Consider the following 13,325-nt stretch of genomic DNA (forward strand, 5'->3'; position numbering starts at 1 on the left):
GCGTGTCGTTAGGTGCGCGTTGTGTGCAGTGCGTGGTGGTATGTGCGCAGGTGTGTTGTCTTGTGCGCAGTGTTTGCGTGTTGTCATGTGCGCAGTGTTTGAGTGTTGTCATGTGCGCAGTGTGTGCGTGTTGTCATGTGCGCAGTGTGTGCGTGTTGTCATGTGCGCAGTTTGTGCGAGTGATTATGTGCACAGTGTGTGTGTGTCGTTATGTGCGCAGTGTAGTGGATCATTATGTGCAGTGTGTGCATGTCGTCATGTGCGCAGTGTGTCCTTATGTGCTTTGTGATTTTGACATCGTAGTGTGTGCATGTTGTTGTGTGCGCAGTTTATGGAGTACGCCCCAATACTCACAAACCGAGAGGCAAATAATATATTATGTTAATTTTCATTTATTGTAAAACAAAGCACATTCAACAGAAAATCATCTGCATTTATGGTTACATATTCATGTGAAAAAAGCTTTTTCATCCAGTTGTCACAAGACTTTTTTTTAAATAACATAATGCTTTTCCTAGAAGATGTTCTTTTTCTAGTGAATCTTTCTTTTGACATATCATTCATGCTGTCTAACACTCTGTTATTAATCTAGAATAATATAATAAAAAAAGTAAATAAGAGCAAAAACTCATACCGTATTTACTCGAATAAGCACCCCCTCCCTAGGTTTTATGTAACTGAGTAAAATGACATCATAATGTAGTTTAAAGAAAGCAGAATCTCATAGACTCTGGACAAAAAAAAGGGAAATATTTAATGGATGAAAGTTGAAAAAAGCTGCTTTACGTTTTAAAAATGATATAAAAAGAAAAGAAACTGATGCAGTATAAAACTGATATTAAATTAATAAAAACACTTCGGACTTTTGTTCGAAATTTGTCCTTTGAAATAGGCGCCTCCCTTAAATAAGCGCCTCCCCCAACAAGAAGCGCCCCGTCTGAGAGTAAAAAAAATTGAATAAGCACCAGGCGCTTATTCAAGTAAATATGGTACTGTGAGTAAAGATGTGTGACTGATTTAGTATATAAGCTGTTTAAACAGAGCCATCACAAATATGCATATTATTTTGGTTAATTACTTTGATTATGGTAGCAAGTGAAATTTGAGGATCTCAAGAAAATAATATTATGACTAAAAATTATAATACTAGTGGAGAAAACGTCAAGGAGCAGTTTGCCCCACAAGATAAAAAAATTGTAAGTGGTGCAACATAAGATGCAAAGAGTGTAGTAAGATGACAAAGATAATAACAACAAAGACATGGGCACAAACCCCAGCCCCCACCCAAAGGTCAGCCAAAGATTGGCTGCCTTCAAGGAAACAAAACAGAGGATAACGGGACGCAGACAGCATTGGATATTTCTTGTATTATTCAGTAACCTGTGAAGAAAAAAATCATGGGTCAGAAAAAAATTGTGAGGAAGAAAGCCGCTTGTAGTATGGTTAAGCAACACAAAAAGGCATTATATGACAGATATAGGCAAGAGTGTGATATAAATGTCATGAAGCCTGTAAGCATCAATATATTTTATAGGGAACTTACAACAAAACTATGACAGAGCAGGGTGGGCTGTGTTACATTTGCACAGAGCTTGGAGCTGAATACTTTACAAAACACTTTTGATAGGAAACTGTAAGTCTGTTGATAGGAAGACAAGACAGCTGCACTTGGAGCAGGCCCGTACCCAGGATTTTACTTGGGGGGGGGGGGGGGGGGTGCGAAATCAGAAAAAGTGGACCTAATTTTTCGAGGTGGGGGGGGGGGGGGAGGGGGAGAGAAAGAGGGAGTTTTCTGATAAAAATCCAACCACCTCAGAAAGAATAAAAAGGGATTTTTTTATGCCTTTGCAGTATCTCCACGGGACGTTTATTGTCGGATTTGGCTAATACCAGAGTGATCTAGCTTATGATTTAGAGTTTTATCTACAAATAGCACGTCTACTGAGAACCAAAAGTGGACTTTAGGCCGTTGTGTGGGGGGGGGGGTGCGTTCGCACCCCCTGTGTACAGGCCTGTGGAGACAGGTCTTAAGGGCTATTTGCCATCTGAGCTTCAATCAAAATGATATAGGAGAGAAGGACATAATGTTCTTTGGGAAGCATACATAGTGAGGGGAACAAAGAAAAGCCTTCTAGGCACACATGTCTTGGGGGTTACAATAAATTGAGATGAGGAGCCCAACAGTTAAAAAAACTGAAAGGAATTACACAATTTTCTGATTTAAATTAAGAGTTTGATAGTTGTTCTTTGCATGCCTTTCATGCAAGTTACTTATTTGGAGAACCTTTCAGACTAGAATGCTAGAGAAACTATGGCAAGGTAATGCTATATACAAAACATCTGGGGTCAAAAGTAACTTTAAAAAAAAAAATGCAGAACAAATAAAAAATTCAAAATAGGCTAGTCAGACAGCTTCACCACCTAATATATTTTAAGGAAATAAATCACAAGTGATATCAGTCATACCAATAGAAAAACAATCATCCAGCTACCTTTATCTTAACATTTTTACATCTAATACGCTAAGGAAATAGTATGTGTCATCTCTCACAGAGAAAAGGAAAACTCAAGAATGACAATCCCTAGCTAAAAGGGGTACAAGGAATGGTTTCCACTCGCAAACACACCATTTTGGAGCTCTTCACAGATACCCAAAATGTATTTCTAACTCACAGCCAAAAGCACAAAAGATTCATGCCTTTCAATGCCTTTAAAAATGGTTGGAAAAACTTTGATTGCATTCAAAGGATTGCATTTGACTTGAATGTCGACGTGCGAACTAGCATGTATTTCCCGCCAAACACTCTAAACACAGGGCCCCCAATAAGGCAGAGAAAAGTGAAGGAAATTCTTATAGAATGAAATAAAGATAATTTATAATGGAAGCACAGAGGTATAAATCAATTATGTGATTCTGATGTAACCGTTTTTTTTTTTCAGATCAGATAGTGGCTCTAATGTCTTTTATGAATTATAAACGTGAATGTTTCACGGGTATCCACTAAAAGTAATTATTTTAATATAAAAATAAAATATAGTGGCTATATAACGGTATACAAAATACTGTTTCTCTGTATAGGTAAGATTACATGAGGTTACAAAGATAAAAAATTCGTAATAAGGGAAAGTTCATTTATTATCCCGAGGGGGATAAGTCGGTGCGTGTGTGTGTGGGTGCGTGCATGCATGCGTGCGTGTGTTGGAAGGGGCAGGGGGAAGAATTCACTGAAAAATATTAACTCAGGAAAAGTCACTCAATTTCTCAAAGGTTAGACTAAATCCAGGTTGTTAACCTAATCAAGGTTCATGCTATATATGACACAGAGGAAGCAAAAAGGTTTTTATTTGTGCATGTCAAATAACTGCCCGCAAACCAAGACTTGTTGAAACAAGAAGCCTGATTCGACACTTGGTCAAATTCTATAGAATAGACTACACCCAAAGAAGTTACCCCCCTTTTAAAAATCCATATACTTTTGATGCCCCCTTTAGACCTCAAAAAATTCTCGAGGCCCACCCACAGTATCCTCACGACCCCCTCAGGATAATTAATTTTCCCTTAATTTAATTTTTAAAGACATGGAAACATCTTTACAGTCGTGAGCTTGACAATTCATGTTTGAACAGCAAGGATTTTCAGGATAAAAACAACTAAAGCCAAAACGAACCAAATTAAAGCCATACCTGTCAACCTCCGAAAATCTCAAGGCTTGAGAATTTTTTGGGGGGGAAGGGGTGGGGTATGTTCATTTTTTTGGGGGGAGGGGTGGGTTTAACCTTGCAGGCATTTGACGTATAGAAAGCACTCACGAACAAATCCACTTATAGATCTCACGAGGGTGTTAGATAAATTGCGCTACGCAAGTGAATTATTTTTTCAAATGTTTTAATAGAAAATAGGCAAAATGACGATTTTCTATAGAATAATATTTTGGAAGCGATAAAAATCGCTAAAAAGCGGGAGATTTGGTGGTCAACGCGGGAGAGCGGGAGAAGGGGCCCAATATCTTGTGAAGTTGACAGGTGTGTAAAGGTGAGTGTAAAATATAAAACAGTGACTTCAATTGACGTGATAAGGCACAGAAGTTTACACCCATATCAGGTGGTCTTTAATGCAGTGATGAATTATTACTAAAAAAACATATGTTGAATTTATGTTAAAAATGACTCAAAGCTACTACAAGCATTCACAGTTTTTTTGGTAGAAGGCAGTTGTGTAGATCAAAATGAAAAATAAAATGGTATTTGGTGGTGAAAGAAATATTCACACACAGGACTAAGCAAATGCTTTGGCCATTTCGAACCATAAGTGAGTTGAAAATGCGCCGAGGCTGAAACTTGAACTTGCCAAACTCACCCCACCATCAGAAAGGCCTTGCTTTGCTGTGATTGGTCAAGAGCATATTGGTTGACAGCGCACTACAGCAAAAGTCAAATGGTGCCATATATTTTTAATGGCGAAGGACGTGTGTGATCTGAAACTGCTATAAAACTCAATTCTATCTAAACTAGTTATGTCAAAAATAACACATTCTTATAGTCTTATAAGAGTAAAGCATAGAACCTCATTTCTAGCACAACACGACCTTATTTTAAACATAACACGTCGTCCGTCGCTGAGTATTCATGTTTAAGTTTGAAGGAAAACATCTGAGATGTATCAGACAGAGTACATTCCAAGTCTGGTTTTGAATTTTCAATTGTTTTCTGCCATTGCTGCCTGTGATCCAGAATTGAAGAAAAAAAAATATGTGTATCAGAAAATCCTGAGAATATACAACAGTAATAATGTTTGTTGGAAGAGTGACACACAGGTTTTTATCAGTAGGAAAAGGATAGCGTACATGAGAATCAAACGATAATCAAAATTGAAATCCCACTGCAAATACCGTTGTTCTTTTATATTTGTGGTTTTATTTCTTTTATAAAAAAAACTCACAGAACTGAACACTTCATGACATGTTTTTCCAATTCTCAGTTGATTGATTTCATAAGCAATAATCCCAATACATACAACTCCGTCACGTCATGAATAAACATGGAGATTGTTTGATTCATAATAAACAGCTCCAAGACAACAATGCAAATGTGGTTCAAGTAGAACAAAAATAATTTTAAATCAAATTAAGATCGTTTTAAAAAAATCCCTAAGTATACTTAAATGTATATCGGATAGAATCAAAAATCCCAAACTGTCGTGATCTCGTACCAGAACAACAAATACAATACACCAAAAACTGGAATTCGACACTGCCAAATTTTCGTCTTTAATGCAAATCGGCATGATGAAAATGCAAAATCCAAGAAATATATCATTTAAGGTATAAAACAAGTACCTGTTTCTATAGGTTTAGGGTAGAGTAAGGACAAAACCAATATTCATTCAAAAAGCAAGATAAATGACTTACTTCTCGGTTCTCTTCTTGTGACATTTTGTTCGCCATTTTGGTTAAAAATCAAAGCGCCAGCGATTATCTAGACAGCGGTCATCACACAGTTGGGCATCCTGTGCCCGAGGAAGCCTTGGTCTACCCATAAATCATCGTTCACTTTTTCGCGCTTTTTTCAAGAATTTCGTCTCTCGTTGCAAGATTTCAGGTAAGTTGTCTCGATTTGTCTTTAAATTATCTTTAAATACTTTAAGCTCAAAAAAGCATCATTTAAGATACAAAACAAAGTTCTTAGAAACAAAAAGAGTGTGAGAACGTTCAGCCTAATATTTTGCCCAACTTTATGAACTGCCGAGACGACGGGAGCGAAAAATGGCAAAGTTGAAATCGTTGGGTATGCGAGTGTACTTACTGTATGAGCTATGAGCTTTCTTAACTTAAGCTTATTTGTTTTATTTTTTTACTAAATGTTCTTTGTGTAATATAAACAAAACAAGCTTTTGTATTTTTTGGTAGATACTGTAATCCTTGTTCTGTTTCAGTGTAGCGGCTGTGATCGCATCTTACTGTACATGGAATCCTCTTCTGTAACAAATGGTGTAGAGCACGGAATAGCTTGTCACCCAGTTCGCAAACCTCTTCCAGGGCAGGTAAAGTTTATATTAAGCTTATATAGTTTGTGAATGATTTGTAGGAACGGCTATAATGAGTTCAATATTTTATTGGCTGAATTTTTATGTCAAATAGTCATTGACTTAATACTGTCAAACCCATGACTCAATGAATAAGTTTGATTTTTGACTGCAAGAAATTGCAGTGCAAACGTAAAGCTCCTGATAAAACATAGGTCAATAGCACCGTACTTCAAATAATTGCCTTCTTATTGACTCTGTGAATTAAGAAAGTAGTCTGTGCACCAGAAGGTTATTTTGGGAGAAATTAAAGTCATCATGTGAAATCCATTTCCATAGTGACTCCAAATATATGTCTCTGCACTTTAAAAAGCTCAACATTACATTTCATCTTAAGGCCATTTGTTTGTCTGCAAATTGCCTTGGACCATTCATGAAGTTTAGAGAAATTATTCTGAACTTTTGCAAACGAACAACATGAATGGGATTGAACCATAGAAGATCGATTGTTGTTAGTGACATATGTAGGGCGCATGCGCATGGAAGGCCTCTCTGACAAATCTAGCTTATATATACTTTTTGGCTTCTTTATTCAGTTTGATAACAAAGCCCTTCTATACCACTAAGCTTTAACTGGAAGGTGAACTGGTAAAGGTGAATGATCTAAGGTTTACTGTGTTGTGAAAGCACAGAAAAACCATAAAAAGTTTACGGATGATAGATCCAACCATCTGAGTTTAAAATGTAACAATATTGCATGTACCTGACTTTTCGGTCACGGAACAAAACCTGTTGAATACAAATTGTTAACAAAAAGTTTGCAGATTACTTTGAGCCACAAAGTGGCTAAAAAGTGGGTCAGTTTTTATTGAAAGATCTGATGAGGAAATGCTGATTGTATAGTAGGCACTAAAAAATATTGAAATATATATAGTAAACACCCAGGAAGATAAGAGTTTGGAGCAACCCAAAGCATTCAACTTTGGACTCTTTTAAAGTACCTTGGATGAGATTGAACATCAAAATTAACTACTGGGCCTGGCCATATATGCCTTCTCAAATATCTAGAAGGTGTCGCTGGTGCAAAGGCAAAAGGAAATAACAAAAACAAATCAACAATTTATTTATTCATTTATATAAATAAATATAATAAATGCATAAAATAAATAAGCGAAAAATGAATAAAAAATAAAAATAAAATAAGACAAAATAAAAAAACAAACAAACAAAAAATAAATTTAATAAATAATTCAAATCAAATAAATAAATGCAGTAGCAGATCTATGGGGGTTGTTGATAAATGTAAAATGATAAATAAATAAATAAATAAATATATATATATATATACTTAACGAGTTACTTATTTATTGTTTTATTTATTTGTTTTTATTTAGTTAATTAATTAATTTATTTATTTACTTATTCATTAATTTAATATATATATATATATAAACAAATAAATGTTTTTATTTAGTTAATTAATTAATTTATATATATATATATAGATTAATTAAATTAATGAATAAGTAAATAAATAAATTAATTAATTAACTAAATAAAAACAAATAAATAAGTAACTCGATAAGTAAATAAATAAATGAATAAATATATAGTATACTTAAATAATTAAATAATTGGATTAATTGAAAAATAAATCAATATAAAAATAATTCATACGCAAATAGATAAGTAAAATAAAAATGTAAGTAAATAAAAAAAATAAAAAAAATAGAATGAATAAAGAAATAGATAAATAATATAATGGAATAACTATATAAATAAATTAATGACATAACATAGAATGAATATAAATGAATAACATAATATAAATGAATAACTATAAATAAATTTATAAGTAAGTAAATAAATAAATTTAGAAAAATAAATTCAATAAATAAATAGATAAATAAATAATAGAAATAACTATATAAATAAAGGTATAAGTAAGTAAATAAATAAATTGAATAAGATAGAATGAATAAATAAATAGATTAATAATATAAATGAATAATTATATAAATAAATAGATAAGTAAGGAAACAAATAAATTAAATAAAATAGAATGAATAAATATATATATAAATAATATAAACAAATAATTATAACTAAATTAATAAGTAAATAAAATATTGACATAAAATAAAATAAATAGATAAATAAATAATATAAATGATTAAATACAAATAAATGTAAAAGTAAGTAAATAAATATAAATAAAATAGAATGAATGAATAAATATATAAATAATAAAAAGGAATATCTATAACTAAATTTGTAAGTAGGTAAATAAATTAATAAAAATAGGATGAATAAATAAATAGATAAATAATATAATGGGATAACTTTAAATAAATGTATAAGAAAGTAAATAGATAAATTTAATGAAATAGAATGAATAAATAATTAGATAAATGATATAAAGGAATAACTATAACTTAATTTTAAGTAAATAAATTAATGGCATAAAAAAGTATGAATTCATAAATAGATAAATAATATAAACGAGTAACTATATAGATAAATGTATAAGTAAATAGAAATAAATTAAATAGAATGAATAAATAAATAGATAAATAATATAAATGAATAACTATTAATTAATGTATAATTAAGTAAATAAATAAATTGAATAGGACATAATGAATAAATAAATAGATAAATAATATAAACGAATAACTGAGTAAATAGAAAAATAAATGATATAAATGAATCAATAAATATATTTAGTTTAGTTTTTTTTACCTTTAGTAAAAATAATTCATACGCAAATAGATAAGTAAAATAAAAATGTAAGTAAATAAAAAAAATAAAAAAATAGAATGAATAAAGAAATAGATAAATAATATAAAGGAATAACTATATAAATAAATTAATGACATAACATAGAATGAATATAAATGAATAACATAATATAAATGAATAACTATAAATAAATTTATAAGTAAGTAAATAAATAAATTTAGAAAAATAAATTCAATAAATAAATAGATAAATAAATAATAGAAATAACTATATAAATAAAGGTATAAGTAAGTAAATAAATAAATTGAATAAAATAGAATGAATAAATAAATAGATAAATAATATTAATGAATAATTATATAAATAAATAGATAAGTAAGTAAACAAATAAATTAAATAAAATAGAATGAATAAATATATATATAAATAATATAAACAAATAATTATAATTAAATTAATAAGTAAATAAAATATTGATATAAAATAAAATAAATAAATAAATAGATAAATAATATAAATGATTAAATACAAATAAATGTAAAAGTAAGTAAATAAATATAAATAAAATAGAATGAATGAATAAATATATAAATAATAAAAAGGAATATCTATAACTAAATTTGTAAGTAGGTAAATAAATTAATAAAAATAGGATGAATAAATAAATAGATAAATAATATAATGGGATAACTTTAAATAAATGTATAAGAAAGTAAATAAATAAATTTAATGAAATAGAATGAATAAATAATTAGATAACTGATATAAAGGAATAACTATAACTTAATTTTAAGTAAATAAATTAATGGCATAAAAAAGTATGAATTCATAAATAGATAAATAATATAAACGAGTAACTATATAGATAAATGTATAAGTAAAAAGAAATAAATTAAATAGAATGAATAAATAAATAGATAGATAATATGAATGAATAACTATTAATTAATGTATAATTAAGTAAATAAATAAATTGAATAGGACATAATGAATAAATAAATAGATAAATAATATAAACGAATAACTGAGTAAATAGAATAATAAATGATAAAAAGGAATCAATAAATAGATTAATGAAATAAAGGAATAATAAGTAGATAAACAAATTAACAAAATTAATAAATAAATAATGTTTATTAAATTGATAAATAAATTAAATAAATGAATAAATAGATGAATATATAAAAATAAAGTAAATAGCATAAATTGTTAGACTAAAATTATTAGACTTATTAACTTATAAGAATAAATTAAATAAATGAATAAAATCAAATACTCAAAAAAGATAATAGTAAGAATATATAAATAAAATAGATAAGTTTTTAAATACGATAATAAATTAAATTATTCTATTAATAGAATAAATTATTGAAATAGACATAATATTAAAATAAATAACATAAATTGATAGAATCAAATAATTCAATAAATAAATAAAACATATTGATTTTATTTAGAATATTATTTAATATTATGATATTAAATGCTTATTTTATTTACATATTGCTTTTATTTATTTGATTGATTTCTTCATTGAATTTATTTATTTTCTTTGTTTGTTTTTTTATCTGATTTTATTTAATTTTTATTGTTTTATTCATTTGATTATTTATTTTATTTCATTTATTTCATTTATTTAGTACATAAATGAATAAATAAGAAATTGTTGCTTTGTTTTTCTTTTCCTTCCGCCTTTCCTCCAGTGACACCTTCTAGATATTTTAGAAGGCATGTCATGGGCTAAGGCCAGTAGTTCATCTTTGATGTTTAATCTCATCCAAGGTGCACTACAAGAGTCAGTCATTGAATGCTCTGGCTCGCTTTAAACTCTCATCTGACTGTGTTTTATTTATGTATATTTCTATATTTGTGTAAGGTGATAATGCAAGTTCACTTTCGTTTCAAGGCTGAAAATATTTTCAACCCTTAAACGAAGAAAAAAGGAGATTATTATTCACGAAAAGAAGAGATTGGTCACAAAAAATGAATTTATGGTTCCTGGATGTTCAAGGTTAAATACCATAGAGTGAGCTGGTTTAGTAATAGAAAGAAAGGGGTTAAGCTTTCACCTACGCTCACTAACAATTACATTTTGGATGCGCTGTAGTCACAACACATTACTAGGCCGTTTTTGTTCAATAAATATCATCAATATAGGTCATGAACAGCCGTTCTAATATTACATTTTTATCCTTTTCCCTTCTACAATACTAAAGGCTAGAGCTTCTGTCTGTTATAGCAGCAAAAGTGGTAATTATTATTTTTTACCTGTTCTGCTTAATCTCAGCAATGCTCTGCAAAGGCTAGTTACGCTACCCACCACCTGAACAAAGTCTTTATTGCGAAGCCAATTCGTCTCTGAAAAGGGAGAGGGAGGATGCAATGAATATTAAAGCTTTTTTGAAGTATTATTGTGATTAAAGCTTGTTAGCTTTGTTAGTTTGTTAGGAACTGTGCAAAGTTTGTTGTTTCATCTTTTTACATCTTAACAGCTTTTACTGCTTTAATTATTACAATCTCCACCGCAACTGTTGTTGCGCTTATTCAATAATTTATGACCAATTGTCAAGGAAGCCAGGAACAAGGGAAAACAGTTCTGATCAAAGGTGTACCCATGGGTAAACAAGGAAAAACGGGCGTGCAAGGGTACTCTACAGAGTGCTCGAGTTTTTGCGTGAGTTCGTAGGTGCGCAAGGGAGCAGGAGTGCACAGAGGTGAGCAGCACAAGGATACACATGAAAGCAAGGGTGAACAAGGGAGTGCAAGGGTGAACAAGGGAGCGCAAGGGTGAACAAGGGAGCGCAAGGGTGAACAAGAATGTATCAGGGAGCGCAAGGGTAAACAAGGGTGTATCAGGGAGCGCAAGGGTAAACAAGGGTGTATCAGGGAGCGCAAGGGTAAACAAGGGTGTATCAGGGAGCGCAAGGGTAAACAAGGGTGTATCAGGGAGCGCAAGGGTAAACAAGGGTGTATCAGGGAGCGCAAGGGTAAACAAGGGTGTATCAGGGAGCGCAAGGGTAAACAAGGGTGTATCAGGGAGCGAAAGGGTAAACAAGGGTGTATCAGGGAGCGCAAGGGTAAACAAGGGTGCATCGGGGAGCGCAAGGGTAAACAAGGGTGCATCGGGGAGCGCAAGAGTAAACAAGGGTGCATCGGAAAGTGCAAGACAGACAGACAGACAGATTTTATTTATTGGTCCCTTGAAACAGTAAAGTTACATCGGTTAGTGACCAAAAAATTTTAAAAAAAGGTAAAATAGTACGTATATAAGACGTACAACAGCTATTATGTGATTGTTCTTAGTTTTAGTTTACATTGTATTTCCTTTCTTTCATTTTTTCTTTTTCTAAATCTTTTCTGATTGTTTTTAGTTACTACTTAGTTTTACATTGTATTTTCTTTTTTCTTTTTTTCTTCCCTTTTTTCCCCTTTCCTTTTTTTATTTTTATTTGTATTTGTATTTTTTTTTTTTTGCTCTGCTTACTTCAGATTTCTATTGTGCTTTAGGTTTAATTTTTCATATTAGCGTTTCTCTTAGCTTGAAACATTCGGAAATGTACCTTGCAGCTATCCCTGCTAATTGAGTTGGCGGATTTATTAGTAAATTGAAAAGGCGTTTTTGTGTAATTTGATTGCGCTGCAAATTTTGGATAACTGAGTTTCGTAGCTCTTTGTATGTTTGGCATTGTACTAGAAAGTGAAATTCATTTTCTACGTCATTTTTGCATGTTGGGCAAATCCGATCTTTTTCCTTTGTGTAAGGCCTCGTGTGTCTGCCTTTCTCAATTTGCAATTGGTGATTACTTATTCTTAGTTTTGTTAGCGCAACTCTATGTTTCACATTAGGGATGGCTACAAGATAATTCTCTAATTCATATTTGTCTTTAAAAGTTCTATAAGTTCTTAGTTTGTTCATTTCATTACTGTTTTTCCTTTGGTCATTGAAAATTTCCCCATGCCATTTCTGGAAATACATATCATTAAGTCGTTTAGAGAAAATATCAAGGAACAATGTAGGGTCGGTTTCATTTTGATAGAGCCACATAAACCCAAAACCCGCTTTGAAAATTATTTCTTTTGTTTTGTGGGTCCAGTAGGACACGTGAAGGTTATTTACACACTCTGTATAAACTACTTTTGAGAGGGCCTCTTCTTTTGACCGAAGGTTGGTCCAGTATTTTATGTTCCTATATGTTGCATTTATACAGAGAGGATATCTGCCTAGTTCCCCTCTGCACGCATTGTTCACAGCCGTTTTTCCAGTTCCTAGTAACATTTTACAGAATTTAAGATGTACTGATTCAAGCGGATCTCTATCATCAACACAGCTTTTATTATCGGCACCCCATACCTCGCTGCCATACAATAAAATTGGTTTGATCAGTGCATCAAACAGTTTTAATGTAAGATTAATGTCTGATCTGAAGTGAATACCGAGATCTTTCCTTAACTTAAATAAAGCTTTGAGTGCGGTTTTTTTAAGCTCCTCTTTTGCTAAGTTAAAGTTTCCTACCGCGCTGAATACTAGCCCTAGGTACTTATAAGATTTGACATTTTCCAA

General features: G+C 31.0%; 3 long non-coding RNA genes across 3 annotated transcripts; 1 reads left to right on the forward strand and 2 right to left on the reverse strand.

Annotated features, from left to right (window-relative positions):
• Positions 1 to 376: 376 nt before the first annotated feature.
• Positions 377 to 11,536, reverse strand: LOC116618874. The gene is made up of 2 exons (XR_007306816.1): positions 11,033 to 11,536; positions 377 to 1,380 (listed from the first exon to the last, which is right to left on the reverse strand). It is a non-coding gene; the product is annotated as an uncharacterized LOC116618874 (long non-coding RNA).
• On the reverse strand, positions 4,083 to 5,939 carry LOC125560713. The gene is made up of 2 exons (XR_007306814.1): positions 5,409 to 5,939; positions 4,083 to 4,720 (listed from the first exon to the last, which is right to left on the reverse strand). It is a non-coding gene; the product is annotated as an uncharacterized LOC125560713 (long non-coding RNA).
• LOC125560712 lies at positions 5,507 to 7,325 on the forward strand. The gene is made up of 2 exons (XR_007306813.1): positions 5,507 to 5,598; positions 5,933 to 7,325. It is a non-coding gene; the product is annotated as an uncharacterized LOC125560712 (long non-coding RNA).
• Positions 11,537 to 13,325: the final 1,789 nt, after the last annotated feature.

This window comes from Nematostella vectensis, chromosome 15 (genome assembly GCF_932526225.1).
Source record: "Nematostella vectensis chromosome 15, jaNemVect1.1, whole genome shotgun sequence".
NCBI classification, from domain to species: domain Eukaryota; kingdom Metazoa; phylum Cnidaria; class Anthozoa; order Actiniaria; family Edwardsiidae; genus Nematostella; species Nematostella vectensis.